The sequence below is a fragment of the Plectrocnemia conspersa genome, unplaced genomic scaffold, assembly GCF_051122295.1.
Source record: "Plectrocnemia conspersa isolate PC_06_02 unplaced genomic scaffold, ASM5112229v1 ptg000002l, whole genome shotgun sequence".
In the NCBI taxonomy this organism is placed as follows: Eukaryota; Metazoa; Arthropoda; class Insecta; order Trichoptera; family Polycentropodidae; genus Plectrocnemia; species Plectrocnemia conspersa.
The window spans coordinates 24,963,176-24,986,998 of record NW_028277166.1 but is presented as its reverse complement, the minus strand read 5'-3'; the positions used below and the strand labels follow the sequence as shown (position 1 = coordinate 24,986,998).

General features: G+C 29.2%; 1 long non-coding RNA gene across 1 annotated transcript in view; it reads left to right on the top strand.

Moving 5' to 3' along the window:
• Nucleotides 1-23,823, top strand: part of LOC148238157 (uncharacterized) — an 83,299-nt gene that overhangs the window by 43,447 nt on the left and 16,029 nt on the right. Inside the window, exon 2 of the long non-coding RNA XR_015812721.1 lies at nucleotides 1,147-1,241. This is a non-coding gene — a long non-coding RNA (uncharacterized LOC148238157). The remainder of the gene's footprint in view (nucleotides 1-1,146; nucleotides 1,242-23,823) is intronic.

The window sequence follows — 23,823 nt, the reverse complement described above, 5'->3', positions numbered from 1 at the left end:
CCCACTATATAAGAATTGTACGTACGAAAAATATAAAAGACACCATAATAATTAGGTAATTCTGGTATTTTTTTGGTTTAATAAAAATGAATGAAAATATCATTCCTTCAAATGTATTTTGATTGTATTAATATTTGTATGTTTTTTTTATAACGATTAATGTGTACAGCAGTGCCTTGACTTACGAGTTTAATTCATTCCATGATGGAGCAAGTAACCCAAATCACTCGTTTATCAAATCAATTTTCCTAATTTAAATTAATTGATATACCATTAATCTATTTCAATAGGGAAAATAAAAACGCATTGATGGCAATTCAAATAGTAAATATATATAATATATTACATAAATTAGTGATAGAGTTTATTTTTAAGTTATTCAATACGTTTTTTGCTCGTATGTAAAATCAAATTTACTCGTATCTCGAAAAACTCGTAAGTCGAGGTTCCACTGTATATTATTAATTTTTTCTTCTTTTATGTTTTCCACAAACGCTAAACAAAAAACTATAAATTTTTTAATTTAATGAAAAATTAAACTTATTTTAAATTCATTGTTAGATATGTAAATATCATTCTTTTAGAGTTAGATATTAATACCGTATTATTAGCATACAGTTGAATCATTCCTGCAAGTTTACTTAGGATTAAATCATTTATCTCATTCTTTGTACCATTTATTACAACTACTTGTTATCTAATATTAAAATAGTTTTTAAATAAATTTAGCGTTGGTTCTATTATTCCAATATGTCTAATAATTTCTCTAAAAATAGTGAACCACCAACCAGAGCTGATATATTTTATAAAATTATTGACAAGGTAACCGTTCAACTTAAAAGTCTCTTTCAAGGAATGCAGTTAGTGAAAAACTATGTATTTAATTTTTTTTGTAAATATCATAAATACATCAGAAGCAAATATTTTTAAAAATTGTTTGAAACGCAGAAAAAAGACACAGAAGTTTTCTCAAAGCAATTTTGTTCTCGTAAATTTGCAATTTTCAGAATTACTAATCATTCTTTAGAAAGTGAATATTCAGGAGTTTATGTCGTGTTTATTGTTATTATTTTACTTTTCCAATAACTGGCAAGTGTTAAAAGGTCCTTTACTAAGTTAAAAATTATTATAAATCTCGCATTGCAGGCCATTGGACACAAACAAGAATCGAAAACGGAGTTTGAAAATCGTATTAGTGATTCTGCAAATCTGAAAGCGAGAAAGAAAAAAAATTAAAATCGGTGAGTTTATATCTAATTTATTTTCCTATTTACTGTATTATGTGAAAATGTACAAATATGTATTAAAAACCATTTTATCTCATACTAAAAAAAAGGTTCAGCGGGGACTTGCGTAATTTTTGCATGAAGGTCCAAAATTTCTAGCTACGCCACTGCCTGCAATATTATATTTTCACTGGTAAAAATATATATGTAAATCTACCGGTGAAAATGTATTCTGATATGATTTCACTGAAATCACATGTTTTAAAAAATATTTTCGGGATAGATTCGAAATTGTTTTTTTAGAGATAATTTTAACTTTTTATATGGGGGCGGAGGGGGGGCTAAATGTTCAATATTTATTTTTTATTTATTTCATTAAAACTCATAGTATTTCATGAAATGACATGCACTTTTCTGGCCAAATTCAAGGGGGGGGGGATTCTCTCACTATCTATCCAATATTGCTGATTCGAGGCAGAACTAGACTCTTTGTTATTGTCAATACAGATATTATGTATTAAAAAAAAACGTGATTCCTCGTATTATCGACTAAAAATAATTATAATATATAATAAGTCTAATGTATAATGAACTTTGATAATCAAAGGAGACAATGACTATTAATAAGTACTATCAACATGTGGTCCGCCATTTTTTTTCACCACAATAATACTAGACCACATGTGGAATTCTTTACACATTGTATCATTAATCTGATATGAACAAATTTTAAACATCTTCCACACTCGATTCCTGAAAATATATTTTAAGGATGAGTTTTTCGGCTTAAAACTTAGGATAGGATTAATAATTTGTCTTTTAGCTTGTAGATTATTATATCTAATATTTGAAATTATATAATTCAAAATAACAAAATATCTTATTGTAACCCAAAGCCTAATAATATCTAACCGTTATTTTTAATTTAACTGTTTTTTTTTAATAGTATCGAATAATAATATTCACTGTCGTAGCACGACGACAAGCGCCGGTACACAAGAGCGGCTTAACGAATTTGGATTTGATTTGAAATATATTTACAATACGTAATTTAAATTAAATAAAAATATGAATAAAATATATTTGTGATATAATTTACTTAGTTATACTACAGATATAAGATGATTTGATTTATATGTATTGCATGGTTTTGTTTGGCGTCAACTTAGAATGCCTAATATTCGGTAAATAAATTTAAGATATGGGAATGCACACTTAAATGTATCTTGTTATTTATATTTTACTGGCTTACGCGCCCCCATAATCTCTTCGCTCACTCGTAAGGAGGCAACCATAATCCACTCGCTCTTAAATCCATGCGTTACTGATCGAAATTAAATCTAATCACTTCTGTATTGCTTCATATTCATATAAATTAATTGTCAAATGTTAAAAATAATAAAAAAATCTAATTATATTAATCTGTAGTAATACACGATGTACTAAACATTTATCTAAATATTTGTTATGTATTTTCATCGCCATTTTTGATATAAAACATAATGTTTACACATACAAGGTGACGTAACTGACACTAATGCGTTGTAAATTCAGTGATTTTTTTGTATTTCATACAGGTTTAATATTTTATGGTTGTATTAAATTAAAATAGAGATTAAATATCAAGCACCGATCCTGTAAAATATAATACAGTTTATCTAATTGATTTGATATCGTACTATAACATTTTTATGGCTTTGGAGAATAATAAAAACACATTCATGGGTTTCACATCCTTTTGTGAAACTGCATTTCACATTATCTTACTAGCAGTGAGTTTAAAGTACAATTTCGCGTAATAAACAATCATTATGGTCAGTATCATTAAAAAAATAGCGGTTGCTAAGTTCATTGTTGTATATATGATTTTTCATTTTTTTTGTATTATGTAGAGACAATGAGTGAGGAAAAGTATTTTTTCCACAACCTCGTTATGTATTCGCTGAGCAGAAAAAATAAAACAATTAGCATTTTTTTTGCATTGTTCGACCGAAAGGGTATTTGACACGTCCCAATTATGTCGCATTGTTAGAAATCGGATCCGAAATTAGATTTAAGCCGGTTTATATATGTATTATAAATACCCCATAGTAAAAATTAGAACAATGTAGATAAAATATTTATTTTTAGCATTGTACCATTTGATGCATAACCAAAATCAGTTTGTTTTTGTATAATTTAAGGTTGAAAAACGCTTGAATTTATTGAAGTAACATTTACATAATTTATGGTATAAATAGGTGCTCCCCCACATAAAAGGAAATTTCGAAATGGCGCGCAAAAATATCAGTCTCGATGAAAGGCTTAATAAATAACGCAATTGGACCCTTGAGGAACCCAAGAAGGGGTGAAATATTCTTTAGACAATCGGCAGCCATATGTCTACGATCGTTCAAATAACTTGTGAACCGAGTTAAATCATCCGAGCAACCGAGGTCCGACATATTTTATTGTTAGATTTGCCAATTGATGCGGTCGTTTTTTTCTGGATTCAAAATTATTGTTTGGTAACTTTATGACTCTTTTGAGGTAATAATACCTTAATGTTTTAAATCAAAATCCTTCCCAACAGTGAAACAAAAAATTAAATCAATGAATATGCTAAAAATAAATTGTTCTCGAATCAATTCGCACGTTGCGGATATTAACTATAAAAAATCAACTACTCTTCTCGGTTGCAAAATCACAACAAAAAAAAAACCCACCTAGCCAACCTTGACCGTCACTCTCTTCTGCGATCAGCCCGTTTACGCCCAGAGATCTAGAGATCTAGACATCGCACTCGGACGTTTGTATCATCACTCCTTTGTCGTCTTATTTTTTTGTTCTATCATTATAATAAACCGCAACGGACGCCTCTTTGTGTTTTCGGGCGGTTCTTATTTTTTACATCGATCTCTTCTAATTTTAATAAATCTCGCCGCTTTTTATGTTCGGACTTTTGGGATCACGTTTTCAACCAAGGATCAGACAAAGAACCGAAGAAGACTACCGGGTCACACGAAGTTTGTTTCGATTTAACCTTCGCTTATGTTGAACCGGAGACGAACGGGAGATTCGTTAAAATAACCATATTTGTTAATACGCTTCGTATGTATGTTTATTATTGTTGAATTTGATTTTCATACCATATACATAATATATATTAGCGGCCTTGGCAAGTTTCGCAAACGCGGTGCTAATTTCATTATAATTATAATTATTGTAATGCTAAGTGGTAAATTTTTAAGCAAATAAACGCGAGATTGCTACTGCTCAAAAGTCTCTAAATTAGGTTCTTTTACAAATATATTTTAATAGTATATATATTATTTAATATTATTATGGTTTCTTAATATTTTGGGAAAGGGTGCACTTCGATATATTTATGTTTTAAAAGCTTATATATATATATATATAAAAGATATATGAACTAATTAAATTTATTTTTAAATAAAAAATACGTTAGTTTTTATGTGAATTTTTAAAGTACAAAATAAGATATATTAAAGTCAGTTACAATATGCTCGTTTATAAATTAAGCTTACGTTTATTTATTCAGAAATTAAATTGAACGTATCTTCTAGTATCTATCTCTAGGCTAATATCTTAAATCTCAGTATAACGAAGCTCACGGTACCGAATAAAAAATTTCGTTATATTGAATGTAAGGAAGATGATATCTTTTTAATTACCATATTACTACAGAATCAAAATAACCTATTACAAGATTGACAAATCGTTTTTTGTCCATTTTAAGGAAACTGTAATGAACACAATAAAATTTGTTAAAAAAATGTTTTATTAAAAAATGTTGAGGGTCGGCGGAACCCTTTGAATGTCGCTTGTGAACACATCCGGCACAAGCTAAGTCAAGGACGGACTGAATTTGGAGAAATATTGTGTCAAGTTGTAACGTCATTCTCAAATTCGGATTAAAATATTTCGTTATACTGAGATTTGTCTTCGGTACAATGAAAATATTTTGTATGAAAGTTTTTCGGAGACTATGATTTTAATATAGGCGGCCCTCGACTTTCGCACATAATTGGTTCCTGAAAATGTGTTCGAATGTTGAATGTACGAAAGTCGAGGGAAGTAAAAAAAATTGAAATTGTGTGTATTTTATTTATCAAGTAAATATAAGGTGTTTAAGAGGCGTTTAAGAGACATGTTTAAGTGGGGTTTGCGGGTGTTTCATTTGAAAAGTTATTAAGAGTTAATTGTTTTCCACTATTCTTTTTCTTTTCTTCATATAGTATTTTATAACATGCTATGTTTTTATTGATCGCCCCACGCACTTGAGATATGCGTTCTATATTGGGATCACAATCTTCCATAATATTTAAAAATTTGTCAAGGTTCGTGAAGGCTTCATTCATATTTTTCATTGTTAAAGAGTTTTCCAAAATAATCCTGTATCATCTACATTAAATATTTGGCTAGAGGAATATTCTACATCTTCAATAATTTTGGATAATTAGGAAATAAATTCTTTTGCAGCATCTTTATCCGCATCAGCCGATTCTACAGTAAATTTAATATTATGAAAAGAATACCTCATTTTAAAATTGTAAAACCAACCGTTACTTGCTTGAAAAACCGTGTTAAAATATTTTTTTAATATATCTTTCCAATCTTTGTGCAAACTAAGAGCTTTTGCTTGAATAATTGAAATACTCAGAGGGACTTTTTGATGTTGGTCATCGATCTACGATGACAAAGATTTTCCATTTCATCCATGTTTTTTTTTTGCGGTGTTTTTTTGGAAACATATCATTAAAAATTGTGGAAATATATCTTTATTTTCTACAATTTTGAACGTATTCTTTAATTATATTTTTATTTTGCAAAATTGAACATATCGTAGACCTGTTTGTATCATACGAACGTCCGATTGAAGCAAAAGATTCACCGCTATCAAAACGTTTTTTAAAAAAAAAAATGTTTTTTTTTATATGTGCGAAATAGCGAATTGTGTGAAAGTCGAACGTTCGAAAGTCGAGGGCCGCCTACACATTTTTGCAGACTGATCAAAAAATTGTTTTCAAAATCCATCGATGGATTACCAGATTTTTCGCCATACACGCGCGGATCTGTCCGTTGGATTTGTCTGGCGGACAAATCCGATCGTGTGTGGTGAGGAAAGATTTGTCTGTTCGCCGCCTGTCCACTGCTCGTTCTCAAAACAAACGGATATGCGGTTTCCAGTATTTTTTGTTAAAATTTGCCCCTTAAGTGATTTTATGATTCGGGCCATATCCACTCGCCTTTCTTTATTTGCAGCAAAGTTACCGCCATCAGTAAACGTCTAAAATAAGATTTTGGTGATAAGGTTTTATTACTTTATGACCCATCGGTCACTCAATATTATTGCCGTTGAAAATGTATCTTTTAACATTTTTTATCAATGACAGTGAGACATCATATATTGTAAACTAAATTCGTATGTTGAAAATAATTGTAAATCTTAATTGCCTATGAAGCTTAGATATAATAAAATATGTAGTAGAGTCAATAAATATATTTATAAAAAAAAAATGTGTATTAAAATAATTGCAATAATTGCATTGTATTTTATTTTTAATACATTTTTAATTTATGTGTCATGTGACCATTCCTCACTCAGCGTCATTATCAAGTTAATGCTAAAATTAAATTATTAAGAAGGCCTAAGGTTAACGTTAATAGATAAAATGTACATAATGAAATATATTTGACAATTAAAAAGTAAAATACATCATTAGAATGTATATCACCATGAGATCATTTTTATTATTGTAATATTTTTTTTCTAATTAGCCTCAAAATGCAAATGAATCATTTACGTACGTCAGTACTTCTTCTTGTGTACAAATTGTTACGCTTAACGACCAATTAACCTTTTGCACCCGGTCGATTTTCTTACATAAACGACGCCGTGCCATGATTGTTTTTTAATCGATTACGATTTTTAATTATTGTGATAAACCCGTTGGCGTTAGCGCCATTGTTTGAAATTCGCACGTGCGTTGCGCAAAAGCCTATCGAAAATTGGCCATAGACAACAATGAGTTTGTACTTGATTTGTGTCTTTGCGGCTATTGTTTGGACAATCAGACTCCCACTGGCCGTTTCGAAATCGGTGCATCCACTGGAAGTGGAAACGGGTCAATACCATTTTTCGGCTGAACGAGCAAAATTCGCCGTTTTATTTTTTCACGGTCGTCCGTTTGTTATACAAAAGTCATTGAAATTTTAGACGCAATGAAAATGATGTAAGCGCAATTCTCAGATAAAATTTAAGAATATGCTGGATTGGTATGAATTTGACTGATTCGTATCACAATCATTATTATATTATTATTTTCGTATTTAGATAGGCGTATCTAACAACTTATCTGATTTTTACTGTATGAAATCCAATTAAGATATTATTTTAGTATTTAATCGAGCTCTTATCGAATGTGATAATTTTCACTTAACCTCCTAGAATCTTTTACGATAAGATTACAAAAGTTAAAAATAAGGATTAAAATATAAGTACTATTTTTGCTTCATGGCTGGCTTGTCTTTAATTTATTTTGTTTTTTTTTTGCGTGGCAAAATGTATTTTATTGTATGCATTCTGTGCGAACAGGGGGACGACTGGACCCCAGAGATGTTGCCAATTCCCATATAAATAATTTTTTCGGTTGTTTTAATCAAGATTTTTTGGATTATATAATATAAACGTCCTAAATAGACATCTTCGTATTGATCTCACGCAAGAATAGGATTGGATTGTTTTATAGCTCATCAATGCAAAACTATTTCTAGTCTTTTATTTTTTGTATTTTTCTACATACGACACCAATATGAGATCAGCAAAAAACATTACAACACATTTGTTTTTATTACAGAAATACATCAAATATAATTTAAATTATATTATTAAATAAAAATATGTCAAAAACACTATAAAATAGAGTATTTACCAGGCGCCTACCGTGAGATACGATCGCGTGTTAAGTGACAAGAGTGAGCGAGAGGTAAGAGCATGCGTTATAAGCGTTCCGCACGCCCTTATCTCTCACTCACTATCATCACTTACCACGCGAGCGAGCGAAAGGGAAAGTATCACACCATACGCGTCTGGTACACGCATCCCCCGCTTCGCTCAGGTTATATTAAATGTGCGTGAGATATAAGCACTCAAATATCAACTCTCGTTTTTTCTGTGTTTTCTCCAAAAATTATTTAAAACTTTTAATTATATTTTTAGGACCGAAAATTAAATCGTTGTTATAGTTGCTAACTTTTTGACACACGTTTGCGGCTATAATATTAATTCGACAATACCAAAACTAATTATTTTTTATAACTTTAATACATGCAATACTATTAAAATATTTATATATGGTTTATGTATAAAAATATTTTGTAATAATTTTTTTCGGTCAGTTAAAATATAGCTAACCATTTCAGAATAAAATATAACATTACAGAGAAACAAAAATTATAATTTTAATAATATTAGTAATTCAAAATATGTATTTAAAACTTATAAAATGGGGTACTTACATCCCCCGCTTCACTCAGATTGAGTTAAAATCAGGTCTCATTTTTTCTAAATCATCTATTTTATTTTCTACAAATATTAAGACTTTTCTGTGACAATATTGTTGCTATTTGTCTATATTGTAACAGTTGTAAGAAAAACATTTGTGTCTGCTGCAAGTGTCTAAAACAACACTCAGCTAAAAAGCTTAAAAATAAAATTAAAATATTTATTATTTTTTATAATAAATAATAAAAGAGCGAATATTATTGTTAGAAAAATAAAGCTTTTGTTAAAAAAATACCGATACATTAAGTATATAAATATGTAAGTAATTGTAATGTACATATTTAAATATATTTATTGTTTCATATTGCAAATTAATAAAAAAAAAACAATAAATTTGTTGAGAACCATTGGTGCTATGTGAATTACAATAATAAACCATTAACTAAATACTATTTACAAGGATAGAGCGAAACATTCTTTCTTTTGTCATTGCATTATTGGGTGCTTTTTTAGGAGGTAGTGGTCCCAACATATGCATTAGATGCAGTGTATACCTTAAATAAATTATATATAAATAATATGTAAGAAGCTATATTTTTGTAATTAAATAAATCAGTGGATTCAATAAGAAAATTGTTTTTGTTCTGTAGAGGTTAAAAAAAATACTGATTTTTTTTGTAGCGATATTGCCATAAAAAATAAAATTAATTATGTTAGTGAATAATCCTATATTTATATATAAAAATATATATATATATATATAATTATAGAATTATCTTATCCTTATGGCACACACATATTGCTGTTTTGTAGCTATTAAACCTTGTATTTTACTTCACTATCCCAAAAAATTAGATTAGAATTGCTACTCAATACAGCGATATTAATAAATATTTTCTCACTTTTGAGAACGATAACACGATGACATTAATAATGTGTGTGTTGCTCAACTCGACAGTAACCACTTGTATTTTTCGGGCCCAGATTTTGTCAAAAAACCCGTCTCATTTCAACATCCAGACAGCCAGAGGAACAACGAAAGCGAGTGCCAGTTTTCACAATGGACCTCTTCGAAAGAGGTCGACAGTGCGAAGGTCGACCAGAGGATACCTCCTCCTGCGAAAGCCTTGGACATCTCCATACAATTTCACTCAACGCACGTATCCATTGTGTCAATAACCCGACGACATTTATGCATTTTCTCGGAAAGGTCGTCAATTTGTATAATACAATATTATATTGCAATATTTACGACCTGAAAAAATCCATTGGAAAACTTTCTTAGATTTACATCACACAATAACCCCAGATGAATCGTTTAATTTTACAGTTTCATAAGACAGGATAATAATACTAGATTATCATTATACTATAATACTCTATTCCACTATTATTAGTGTAACGTCTTTAAATTAAAATTTATCCTGTCATTCCTTTTTGATTTATGAGCCACATCTCAGACGAGTCGATTTCTTTTCTTTTTGTTACCACATATCGATCGAATCGCAACTAATTATGCTAAATCTGACCTAGATCCTTAATCGAGAGCGGTCACCTTTTTGTTTCGTATTAATATAGCAATTTCACAATAGTATCCATTGCTTCTCGACTGCCATCTCCGATTTTTTATACATATTTACATATATTAAACACACCGCAACATCCGTTTATTTATTTGTATAAATAATTAAAACAAATCATTAAGTATAAAATTTCTTTATAGCGTAACATATTATTATAAATGTTATAGTTGAGCACCTTTATGCACTCAAAAAGACAAAAATCCATGAGAAATTGTTTGCTCGGTAATTTATTATATAATATCGTTATTTATGAGCTACATCATCGGCGCTATAGATGCAAATGTTTCCAAATTAGCATTATAATCATATGCAATAAACATGTGTGCAATTATATAAACGACTTTCTCGTTTTTTTAGTTAACAACCACTTTGTGGACACATTTTTGTAATGTAATCTAAAACATAATTTTATTGGTTCTGTGAACCGCAACTTATGAATAAACAGCTTTCGATCGAGAATTGTTTTTAAAAACAATTCTAACATTAATGTTAGGACATCAACGATTTCTAAATCTATCTTATGATTACATTAGATTAATTATGAAAAATGCGTAATTCGTAATAAACATCATTGTCAAATATAGCACATTTATAATTTAATTCTTACATGATTTTTTTAAAATACATTTTGAGATTTATGGTTATAATTTCACTGGAAACAATAATAAACTAGCATATAATACAAGCATATGTTTTGAGGTAGTCTCCAGCTTTTATTACCGACGACTTTCCTGTATTATGGAAAGCGATTGACGCAGCATCAATCGCTCATCATTCGAAACCATCAATCACATAACGATTGATCGTCTCCGGGATCCTTAAGGCGAGATCAATGCCAGCTATTCTAGATTTTACTGTCGTGTATCATATTAAGAAAAGGGGCCCCCATTTCAATATTTAATTTTTTTTAAATTTAATTAAAACACTTGAATCTAGGCTGATTTCACATGATGTATGATGTATATGCTGATTCCCGATGTATGCTAATCCGCGATCTACATGATGTATATGCTGATCCCCGATCTACATGATGTATATGCTGATACCCGGCCAAAAACGGTCGGCGCAAACATGATGCATATTCGCATCATGCGGCCAATGGTCCAACCCATGATGATGCCACATATGCATCACCGGCCACGAAAGTGTTAAAATTTGGCCAGAAATCGAAATATTAATTATTTCGATTTCTGGAGCTATTCATAATTCTTTCTTTGATTATGATAGCACTACCTCTTTTTGCTTTATTTTGCGGGTGTAATTCATGATATATTTTATATCCTCCTATCCTTTGGTAAGATTGATTTGTAAAGCATGATAAGACATATGTATTTTTTTGGATATTTAAAAACTTGTAGTTCTTCTCTTCTATTCAGTAGACCATTAGCGTTCCATTTCAATATTCTTACATTTTTTTTAAGATCATTGGAGTTTTAAGTGAGTCATAATTTTGTTGTTGAGATCTTCTACTCCAGACATTTTTTTCTCAATTGCTCCAAAATTAGCCAATTAAGTCGGCATCGTCTGAAACTGACAGCTGTTCAGACTCGTTTTGTTTTTGATGATTTATTCTCTTTTTTTTCATGTTATTTTTTTATCTCTTATTTTTTACAGTTCCTAAGCGACGGCACGATTTTATTGCTTTTGAAATGGAATCGATTTTTAACTTGTGGCATGGCATTAAATGAAATACTATGAATATTAATGAAATGGAAATATTAAAAAAAACTTTAACCCCCCCCCCCCGCTTGGAAAAATATTAAATGACGTCCTTGGTGTAACACAAGTCGCTAGAACTACAGAATCATACAGTCGTATTATTCACGGAGCATCCTTACTTCTTTCGCTATTCCATAACATTCATCCATCAAAGACACGGCGCTATAGTTTATAAAATAAACAAAAAATTATCACTTTTGCACAAAATTTTCAACAATATACTAATATTTTTTTTTCTATTTGCATAATTATTTTTGCTATTTATACAGTGCTACTAATAAAATTAGAAATTCTATTTATTATAAATATTTGTTACTTATAAAATAATAAATGATATTTATAGAAATAGTATGTATAAAATATCAAAAGTATCACGTTTTAAAAGCTTTCTTGTAGAATCAAACTTAAATATTAAAGCTCAATATATTGTGAATTGTTATTAAAATTAAATATTGCCCTTTAAAAATACCGACTTGAATTTAAGATTTTAATTTAGTTCAAACACCCGCCATTTTCTCCAGACCTTGCTCATTCACAGTTATACTAAATGGAGAATAAAATAACTGTAGCTAAAATATCACTTAATTTAGGTTATTAAAATTGTGTTAAGCACTAAATATATTAGAAATAGTAGTATATAAATAAAAAAAAAATGATAAGCATGTCATTTAAAGTAATCAATTAAGTAGATCTCATTAAAACAGTTTGAATATATTACACAAAGATAGATATAGAAAAAAATCATAAGAATTATATAAATATTCTAGTTGTTTTTAATCTGGAACGACATTTAATAAACTAATACATAAAAAAATGCACGAAAATAATTCGCAGATTTTTTGCAGAACATTATGCACTAATACTTACTTATACAAATATTGCAAATTATACTATGTTTTATATTATATTATATAATACGATTCTTAGAAAATTACTTATTATTATACTATTATACTACAAGTCGTGAATAAATCTTGTGCTAATTACAGAAAGGATAACTGCTTCTCGGTTAAGATTAATCATTATTTATACTTTGATACCATTATACAATAAACAATGAACGTTTCGAGGCTATGTTTATTAAATTCACTGCATTGCTCATATACATATTATATTATACAATGGTCTCTTTAGCTCGATTAAATCATATTATCTGTGGCTCATAGGGAAATAATAAATTTTTCATTATTAATATACTATTTAATATATCTATCAAATAAAAAATTCTTAAACCAATCCTATATCTAGATAGCTGAGTTCAAATACTTAATAAAATTGGCCAGTCATAATTGCGATAAAAATCATTATATTCCTCATAGAACACAATGTCTTGAATATTTTACGATGTTAAGTAATTTTTTACAACTATCAATGCAGAATTTATTTACATTAATTTTATGAATGAACGTAAAATATGTTTATAGTTCGGTTATAAAACATCAATGTACGGTGCATTTATCAGAGCATAATTAGTTTTAATATGTCAAAAAGTAAATTATTTAATAACCGTATGCGACAGGAAGGAAATGACTTTCTAATCGATAATGCCCAGCCAGCAGTTATTGTAGAATCGTTCATTACGATAGTAACATTCTGTGCGTGCATAAAAAATAATAATGGTCATTGTTGTCGACGGGATACGATAGAAATATACGTCATACTAGATGTATAATACGACAGAGACATAACGTAAATTTGCATTTAGTGTTGATATGATTTAGGCCATTTACCTCAATAATGCGAGCTGAGAAAATATTGTAGCTTTCATTTGTGACGTCATATTTTTTTTAATACATGATGTTGGTAGTAATAGACTGGTTTTAGATACACTACTATTACCGTTAGTGTATGCGTGACGTGCCAAAGATTATCAGGTATCATCGCAGCTATGTTGTGCTTGCATTGTGTTAAAAATGAGCTATTTATTCTACTGAAATGTGTGTACCATGTTATAGCAATCAACTTTATTTACAAGAAAAAGGTTGCAAATATAACTATTAAAGGAGATGAGGGATGTATTAAATATATAGGGGTTAAATGATCGATTAGCTGTTTTTTTGGTTTTATAAGGCAATTTTTTACTAAAGAAACATATATGAAGTGAAATTTCTTTTAATTAGAAAGGAGCAAAAAATATTTATTTTGGAAATCAAGAATTCGTACCAAAAGCAAAAAATCATATTTATTTTCTAGACTTTGTATTTGTTCTTTTCTTGGCTTGGGAATAAAAAAATACTAGTAAATCTTGCAAATTCCATAGATTTGAGATATTTGTAATTAATGAAAAATAAGATCTTTAATACATTTATTTTGTAAATTATAGTATTATTCAAGAAATATTATAAGAAGTATACGGTTGTTTTTAGTAACTATATACAATAAAAAAAAAAATAAAAAATCAATGCATTAAGCGTCGCATCTAAGAGGTTGCATTTAATTTATGTAATAAATATTACTATAGTAGAAAATATACTTTCACTTTCCATAAATGCAGGCATAATCGTAAACATTGTCTATGCGATAGGTCTATGTTTAGTGTGCTTTCTTTTTTTTTCGGAATATCCTAATAAGATTATCAGAAATATATGAAACAATGTCTGAAAAAATTTCTTTGCTAATGTAATTAATACTATTTTATAATGAAGAATGTATATTATTTAACTTTTTTATTAAAAACTTGAACCTTAATTAATATATCAGATATCATCACAACATATTTGCAACTTTAATAGCAATTTTTACTGCTCTAAGAACTTCACAATTATTTATTAGAATAGCAAATATGGTTTTTGTCTATTTATTTCCCATAAAAATGCAATATAAATTTGACATACAATTTTGAATCACAATAGATTTTTTAAAAACATTTCCTTAAAATCAAAAATAAAGTTTTTTAATTTAATGCATGCACTACACTCTCTGGAAGTTGGCCAAGGTTGGCCAAGGACGGACAATATAGTGGGTTACTTCGGTCGAGTTCGGTTCTCCCGCTCTAAAATCTCTTGGAAGTTGTCCGAGGCTACTGAGAACCGGAGTTAAAGTCGGGGTAATTCAGTCGATCTGGCCAGCTTCAAGCGCTTCCGAACATTGTCGGCAAACGGACCGAAGTCGGAGCTGCTCTTTCGAGCGCGAGCGGTGAGATACTTCCCCTTTCGCTCTCTCGCGTGCTAAGTGACGAGAATGAGAGAGATAATGATATGGTTTTTCGCAAACTGAGATAAAACGAGTAACTCGGTTAAATTTCATTATATGCGTAGGCGTCCTATGGTTAACACGCATGTCGAGCGCTGCATTGTGGTCACGTGGTTAAGTTATAATACCACATGCTTATCGGGGACTTCAACAGACTCTTACTGACATCTTTGAATATTTTATGGCACCAAAAGGGATTAATTATATTTTTGATAGTATATTCTTCTAACGGATATCGTTATTATATTTTTTTCATATAAATTAAAAAATACTTAGTGGTACTTGATTTTGTTAAAAAAATCGTTTCGAATATCCTAGATCGGTTTATATAAATGTCACACCATAACGAATTCTTATTTAGAATCGATGGCGACAAATTCTATGATAGTTACAGATGTGGTGTTCGTATTCTGAAGTATCATTTTTATGCCTTATGGCATTTTTCAAAAGCCGACAAAGATTTTGCGTAAATTGAATATTTACGACCGAAAAGTTTTCACTGATATTGTATTGGTGAGTGACCACACAAACTTTTATGATTATCAATAGCGTAATTTTAATAATATGACAATTTAAAATTGCGATTATTTGGCACATTTTTCGATCGCGCGCAAATATGTCAGCTGTACGTGACAGCAGCCGCCGTGCGGACGTCATTCACGGCCGTCATCCGGACGGCATATGAAATTTGTGGCAGTGTAACCTTAGCCGACTTCAGTTGAACTTCGGTTCGGACAACTTCCAGAGAGTGTATTGCAGGCATTAGGATTGAATAATTATTACATAGATGAATTTATAGGATCATATCATGCAATAAAACTCAACTCAATAATTGATCTTACTTTTTATACTATATTGCAAACATTTGTTATGGTGAATAAAATACTTAAAATACAAGTAAAAATCAGTTTGTTTGTAATGGAAAAAATATGATTTTCTTTATTATTTATGTAATTATTTGTTTTTTAATCTGTATTGATTATTTAAACTATATTTTCAATTATTCATAATATGTATAAAATAATAAAATATTGCTATAGTTTATATAATAAACGAAACTCTATTCATAATACATAATTTAATTTTAAAAGTATATATTTAACCCCATTAGTAGGCATTATCATATTTCTCTTTTGAATGCGGAAGCATGAAAGTTTAATTTTCTTCAATATTTACGACGATAAAACAGTAGTAATGCTGCTTCAAAAAAGACACTTTTGCTTTTACTTCTAACTTCCACAATAAAATTTCGTATTCTAAGACTACACTTTGGTTCAGCTCACTACCAGTGAAGCTCACCAAATCGAGACCGATAAGAGCATGAAAAAATGCGTCCAATTTATTAGATAATTGATATACAATACATAATAGACAATGGATGCAAGGTGAAAAATTGTATTAATGGAAAAAAGGTACTAATGACAGTTTACATACTAATTGTCAATTTATTTATTTAGATAAAGGAATAGTAAGTAAAAATGTTTTATTTACAGGAAAATATTTATTTTATACTAGCATTATAATTAAACGATATCTGTTTATGGATTTTAGTTGAGCGATAATAAACGTTTGTGGTTTTCTCGCCATTGTTATATTATATCAACATTTCCGCCTTAAAAAAAAACACACTGGCCCAGCATCCTAAACGATCGGTCACGGAGCGATTCTTCAATGAGATATAAACATATTTCAATTACTTATTATCTCCGCGGAAGTTGACCCTTAATTCAATTCGAAATTCGTGACTCAAAGGTCGACAATAAAAATGTTTTACGTGCAAAGTGTTACATGGAAAAAATGGGTTCAGCGCACCCTGAGTCACACACGATTTAATGAATAATAATTTGCACAAAAGTCAATAAATTAACGCTTTCGATATTTTTTACATTGCAAATCTGTTTTTGCCTCTATGTTGATATTTTTAAGCGTGCGGTAACCTCGATGAATTTAAACTTATTTAAGCTTTTTTATTAGCAACGTCAATATTATTAATTCATAAATATTTAACTCTAAGAATTGAATAGTGCGTGTGCTGTGCGTTAGCACCTGTACTTAAGTTATAATTAACAGTGATTTTCTGTTTGCACCCAATATTAGTTATTGGAGTTTGCGGTTGTATGTATATATTTAATTAATCTTTACAATCTTTTTCATATTTAAATGTGTTACAATAAAATCATATTTAGATAAAAATAGTATGAACATTATTAATACATAAAATTCTACATCAAGAAATAATTAGTATATTCTTAAAAAAATACTTTAGTTATCAAAAACATCTAAGCAGAAATCACATTAGTGCTATATAAAATATGGTCCCAAAAATACAATTATTGTAATGGCAATTTAAGTACTAGATTTATAATATTTACACTTTTCAATGTGAAAAAACTTAAATAATTTTATAAAGCTAAAATACATTAGTATTTTAACTAACACGATTAATATGTATCTGAAAAACTAAGGTTCGAATCCCATACGAACCTTAGTATTTTATTAAATTTCTAGCAAGTCTGGGAGATCGTAATTTGTAATTATTATTAAATTATAATTCCGATCGACCACATAGATTAGGTTTTCCTAGATTTTATTTATCTTGTGAGTGAATATTGTAAAGAATTATTAAATTAAAATATAGCTGGTATAGTGTATGTTTATAATTAATAAAATAAATGTAACTGATTTACATTTTATTTTATTCTGATGTCCCACTACTTTTTTTTAGTAGTTATTGATTGTGCTAACACCGTTGTAACGCATTGGGCTAACTCCTGAAGTCATTATGTTGCAATGATCTGTAATTAGTTGAAGTTATAATATTGTACTATTTGCTTCTACGAAATACAAAAAAATATTTTAATGGAAGACAATTTGTTGTATTCATTATATATTCCTTTTCGGTCGCTCGTGTGTTTAGTGACGAATGCGTTCCGCACGCCCCCTTCTACTCACTCACTCTCGTCACGAAAGGGAATGTATCTCACCATCCGCGCTTGTTATATTTACTCATCCCTCGATTTACACGGTAGGTACGTTCCATGAAATATCACATAAAACGAGCAAATAGTATTCACGTGTACTTTTCTACGTTTCTTTAAATTATAAAATTATCGACTGAAATCTTCAGCGACACGCGTGCACTCCAAAACGCAACTCAGGATATACTGCATGGGCAGTGGGAGAGGTTCCAGATGTAGATAAAGCGCAAGAAGTGGAAGTAAGCTCCATGCGCTTTAAAACCAACCAATTGTGTTTGATTTGGAGTATTTAAAAAATAAAGTTTTGCCCGCGTTATATATTTAATAAGTAAATTTTATCATATAGTTGTGTTTTAATACACTTATCCTTCGATTTATGGGGGTCAATTTTTTTTTAAAAAACGTGTTTTTTAAGATATTTTTTTTGACTACGTAAATCGAAGGATAAGTGTATTAAAACGCAAATATATAATAAAGTTTACTTATTAAAAATATAATCAGGTTTATAAACAAGTTGAAAACAAGCAATCAAACATTTTCACGCCCGCATTACCTCGTATTTCAAAACGTAAATATTTAACACAAACACGATGCATATTAAAATGTTATAAAAAACAAACATGCTGATCGTTTCGTTTGTTTTTTTAATGCAGAAATATTTTGAAGTTGCAAAATTCAGGTGTAAATGCTCCATTTCACCATCAACATTCGCAACATATCACACATATTATGTTAGATTAAAATGCCACTATTTTAATAGTGTGAAATAAATACTTTAAAAAATAAATTATGTATTATAAATAGATTTTCTTTTATTATATAAAAAATACAGAATAAATATGAATACAAATTCATATACATACACATAATTATATATTATTACAGACAATAAAAAGTATTAGGAATATATTTATATGTTTAGTTTATGTTTTTTACAATATAAATCAGTTCGAAATTTATTATTGTTTTATAAAATATTACAATAATAAATTACTTTAGATATACTTAGATATAAACATTATTTGTATTGATTTAAAAAAGATAAATAGTCCACAACTGCACAATAATTACTCGGAAATATGAGGAATTTCTGGAATTTCGGCAGTAACAAAGTGTCTGTTTTTCATTAATTTGTTTATCGGCTATTAGTTATTATGACTATGACTGTTTTAAATAACATAAAAAAGGCACAATTTGACTGTAGATAATGCAGCGATATATTGGGAATTGTTATAACACACAAAAACTTAAAATAATACACAACTGTGTTTTTAGTTTTACCTGGTTTTTCGTGATTCTAAAAATAAATATATTTCACAAAATATAATACTTTACGAATATTTGGACAAATTATCAAATAACAAATATAATTTATTCGAATATTCGAAAATTCAGATTGGAGTCTATAATAATAACCTTCAGTAAGCTTATAATACTTTTATGTGATCTTGGTTTATTTTTTTAACTCGTACAATACTATTCTAGTTATTAAATACTTTTGAGCATGAAGAAAGATTGATATATTTTGCTGATTCAAAATTATTTTTAAGTGGCAAATAAACCACCTAGACTGACCCTGAAATTATACATTAGCGCATGGCAATTTATACACAATCATATTGATTGTTAAGTGTTGTTTTAAAAACGAGTTTATCTCTAAATTAATCTATTAATCGTTCAAATAGAACCAAACGAGTTAAGAAGATATCGTCGCGCGGGCGTTATGCAAACCCGGCATTAACGTAATTTTAATGCATTTTATTTCTTTCGCAAAATAAACGTTTAATAATTGTTTTACACGCACTTAATAAAAAGTCATATCGATGAATAAATTGCGCGGAAGCTGTGATCTTTTATCGCCGATAAGAAAACGAGTCTTATTAATGGTTCTGGAAGCACGAAGTATATTGGTTACCGCGATAAAGACATAAAAAGTACGTGAGATATTTAATACAAATTAATAACATGAATGTAGTTTTTCACTAAAATCACCTTGAACCGCAATTTATAGTTGTTTTTATATTTTAAAACAATTGTTTGTAATAATTATTCTAATCATTTTGATAAAAGTTTTAAGGCAAATCTGTTCTTTCACCTTTAACTAAGTTTAAAGGTTAATGATTTATTTAAAACTACTGTTTAACAAATAATCTATATAAATTGCACTTTATTGCAAAAATGATTTTTTTTTAAATTAGATTTTGAATCTAAGTAATGGTAAAAAATCGGAAAATTTAAGAAACATTAGAGTACGCTCGGGATAAGGATGCCGGTTTGTTATTGTGTGCGTGTACATGTATATGAGAGGGAGAAGCGATGTAGCGTGTACTTCGTTGTCTCGCTTTCTCTTTTAAGGACAGTCGCTGATTCGTCAACGCTGGTATTCGTCATTAAAGTGCATCGTGGCACAGAAGTTCGATCTTCTCTAGTGATTTATTTTAAATAATTTTGTGTTGATATTGGTTTAACCCAGATATTCCCACTATCCCATGGGTAGGTCACTAAACTCGTGCCACTGTTATTTATAAATGAAATTTTAAGAGAACAAAATTTCTTGGGCATATATGGGTTAATTGATATTAAGGCTTCAAATATACACTGTAAGTTATTCGTTCTCTTACCCGTGGATTAAAATATTTTAATTATTTTTCCATTAATCCTTACGTTGTTGGTTTTTTTACACTATTCTCTGTAAGGTTTAAAAAGTTATTATTCTTATCGTAGTGCCAATGATAATTTTTTAATTTATTCAATGGAATTTAATGATTTAATAGAGTCGTCGAGCCATTAAACAATCTGCGAATAATTTCTTTCCCCATTTTATATCTTTTTGCTTTTGAAGAATAGCTAAAGACTTCATTATTTTTTTGACTAGTGAAAGATTTTGAATTTTGCAAATATTTAATTAATGACATCAATGTCTGATTTCTTCGATTATATAATATATTTTTCATTGTCCGTTGAAATTTCCAACTTAGCTCAGATGTATGTATTTTAAATAAACATATATTTTCTTTTAAAATAAAAAAACGAAATATTCTGAGCGAAATTGTTTTGAGCCACACAGTTCACGCACACAATAACAAACCGGAATCCTTATCCCGATCGTACTCTACTCCATAAAAATATCACTAAAAAATATTTTCTTGCGATACGCATATTTTTAAGATTAAACAATAATTTTAATAAAACAGTAACTGCGAATAACTATACTGTTTTATTATTTATTTATTATATTACAGAAAGTGCTTGTTAAGATTTTGAAAAATAATAATCTTGTTCATAAGACAAGTATTAACCAATGCAATGCGCTTAGACTTGATTTAAATCAGAATAAAATACTTAGTACAACTGTTTTAATTGCGATTAGTAAAAATCAGAAAATACTGCATTATAATATAAAAATACGGTTTTTGATATCATCACAAAAAATAATCTGAAGCTATTGAAAATTATTATTATATTGCTGCCAATTCCTGCTACCACATTTCATGTGTACTCTCTACTGTGTATTTATATATTTATTTAAATTGAAATAAAACATAATCATATACAGATCATAAAACAGATCAATGTACATTACCAGATAATGCAACACTGCTGGCTATTTACAATAAAATAGAACGGTGCTATATGTTATTTTTGCAATTGAAGATTTTCTTTTGACTACATATACGTTTATCAATACGTGATATATATACATATGTACATACACATACGCGTTAATGTTACTGTTAAAAAATGGTAAAACATATATTTGTTTGAGAGAGACGATTCATTATTTGAATGGTTTTTATTTGGACAAGAGTCAGATGCTTATATCTTGGAGAATTTATATTGTTGCAAAACTAACACAATGGCGGCAAATCTATTGTATATATAATATGTACATATCGGGAACTTAATGGCGTTAAATTATTGTATAAATTATTACCTATTGTGTTATTTTCTTTATCTGAAGCGACCATGTGCAAATAATGCGAAGTTATGATATACGATACAATTTCAAAGAATTGTCAATATTTCTCATTCGCTACTGGTTCTGTATTGAGTGTATTTATATAAATACATGTATATTAACCGTGTCCGATACGATTCTAGTACGCTAGACATCAATGCATTAACACAATGTATTTATACATGCCTGTAAAAAAATATAAAAAAGCCCAACGGCGATAACTAGGTGTGAAATAAAATAAAAAGCGTTTCACGTATAATAGTGTTGAGGTTTCGGGGGGCAAAAAATGGTCCCTCGGCCAGATTTCGGTGCCTATAAGATACCATCTCAGGTGGGGGAGGTACCTACTCTTTGCCGGGAGCAAGGTAGGAGGAGGTTACAAAACAGGTTCCACCGCATCTCGCAGCATCGTGCTTTTGATTTCACTTTTGTTTCACACAAAAGCCACGCGGCATGTTAATCTTTTTGGACGCGCGCACCCCTTTGGTTATCTGACCGTGGCCCGATGGACCTCAGCCTCATCAATGTGTGTCGGACGCGTTAATTAATTTACCTCCTTGATGGAGGTGTTAATTTGCCGAGGCGAGCCTTTCTAACTTCTTATTAGAATGCAGAGAAAAATAATAAAAAAATGCTTGTGTGTGTGAGAGAAGATTGTGTTGATGCAGAATATCGATTTGTCATGAGATAACTATGGAGATTGCTTATTGAGAACCTTGGCGTGTGATAAACATATTAATCTTGTGATAAATATATTTATCTTATGTGAATCTTTATCATATAGTAGTGAGTTATCTCTAGATCAAGTATTCAAAGTTGATGAAATTATAGGGCTTACTTTTTTAAATTATTTCATTGTTTTTAATTGATTTTATACATATACATTAAGTCATACAGTCTGTAATATATTATTCCTCAGCCCCCCCTTTTTCCTTTTTTTTCATTTACTTTTAACATTAAATACAGTAAACAAAATTCAACATTTTATACTATAAATATAATGTTTTTTTGAGCTGTATATGTAAATATATAACTACCTGAGGTACATCAATATAGCGAAGAATTGACTACCGTACATGTACGGCGATACTGTTCAAAGGATTAAGAACGTTCTATAAGTAATAAAATCGTGATATAGTCAGAGCTGTATATGGAGGCATACCCTCTGGTTAAATCAAAACATTATCAGACAAAAAATTAAATGCACTTTGGGAAATAATATTGTATGCATATTATGGTGTATCTTTTAGCTTGTTTAAATGGCAAAATTTGTGAACGTTTTTTTATTTTTCTTCAAAACAGGCTGAGTTATGAGCGCAAAAATCTAAATTTATTTAATAATTTATTTAGATTCAATTATTTAAATAAATAAATTTAAAAAAATCTAAATAAATTCAGTTTTGAGTTCAAAAATATATCAAAAATTTGTGAACTTGAAAAAATAGACAGAAACTTTAAGGGTTCCAGCTAAAAAATCTAGCAAAAATTTGTTGACTTTTGCATTTTATTCTTATTTTTCAGATCAGGCTCAAAAATCCGGTTTTTTACCTATTAAAACGCTGGAAATTTGTTGATATGTATTTTTTTGTTTTCTTCGATTTTTCTTCAAAACAAGCTCTAAATTTAGGTAATGAGTTCAAAAATTTTTCAAGGCCAGAAA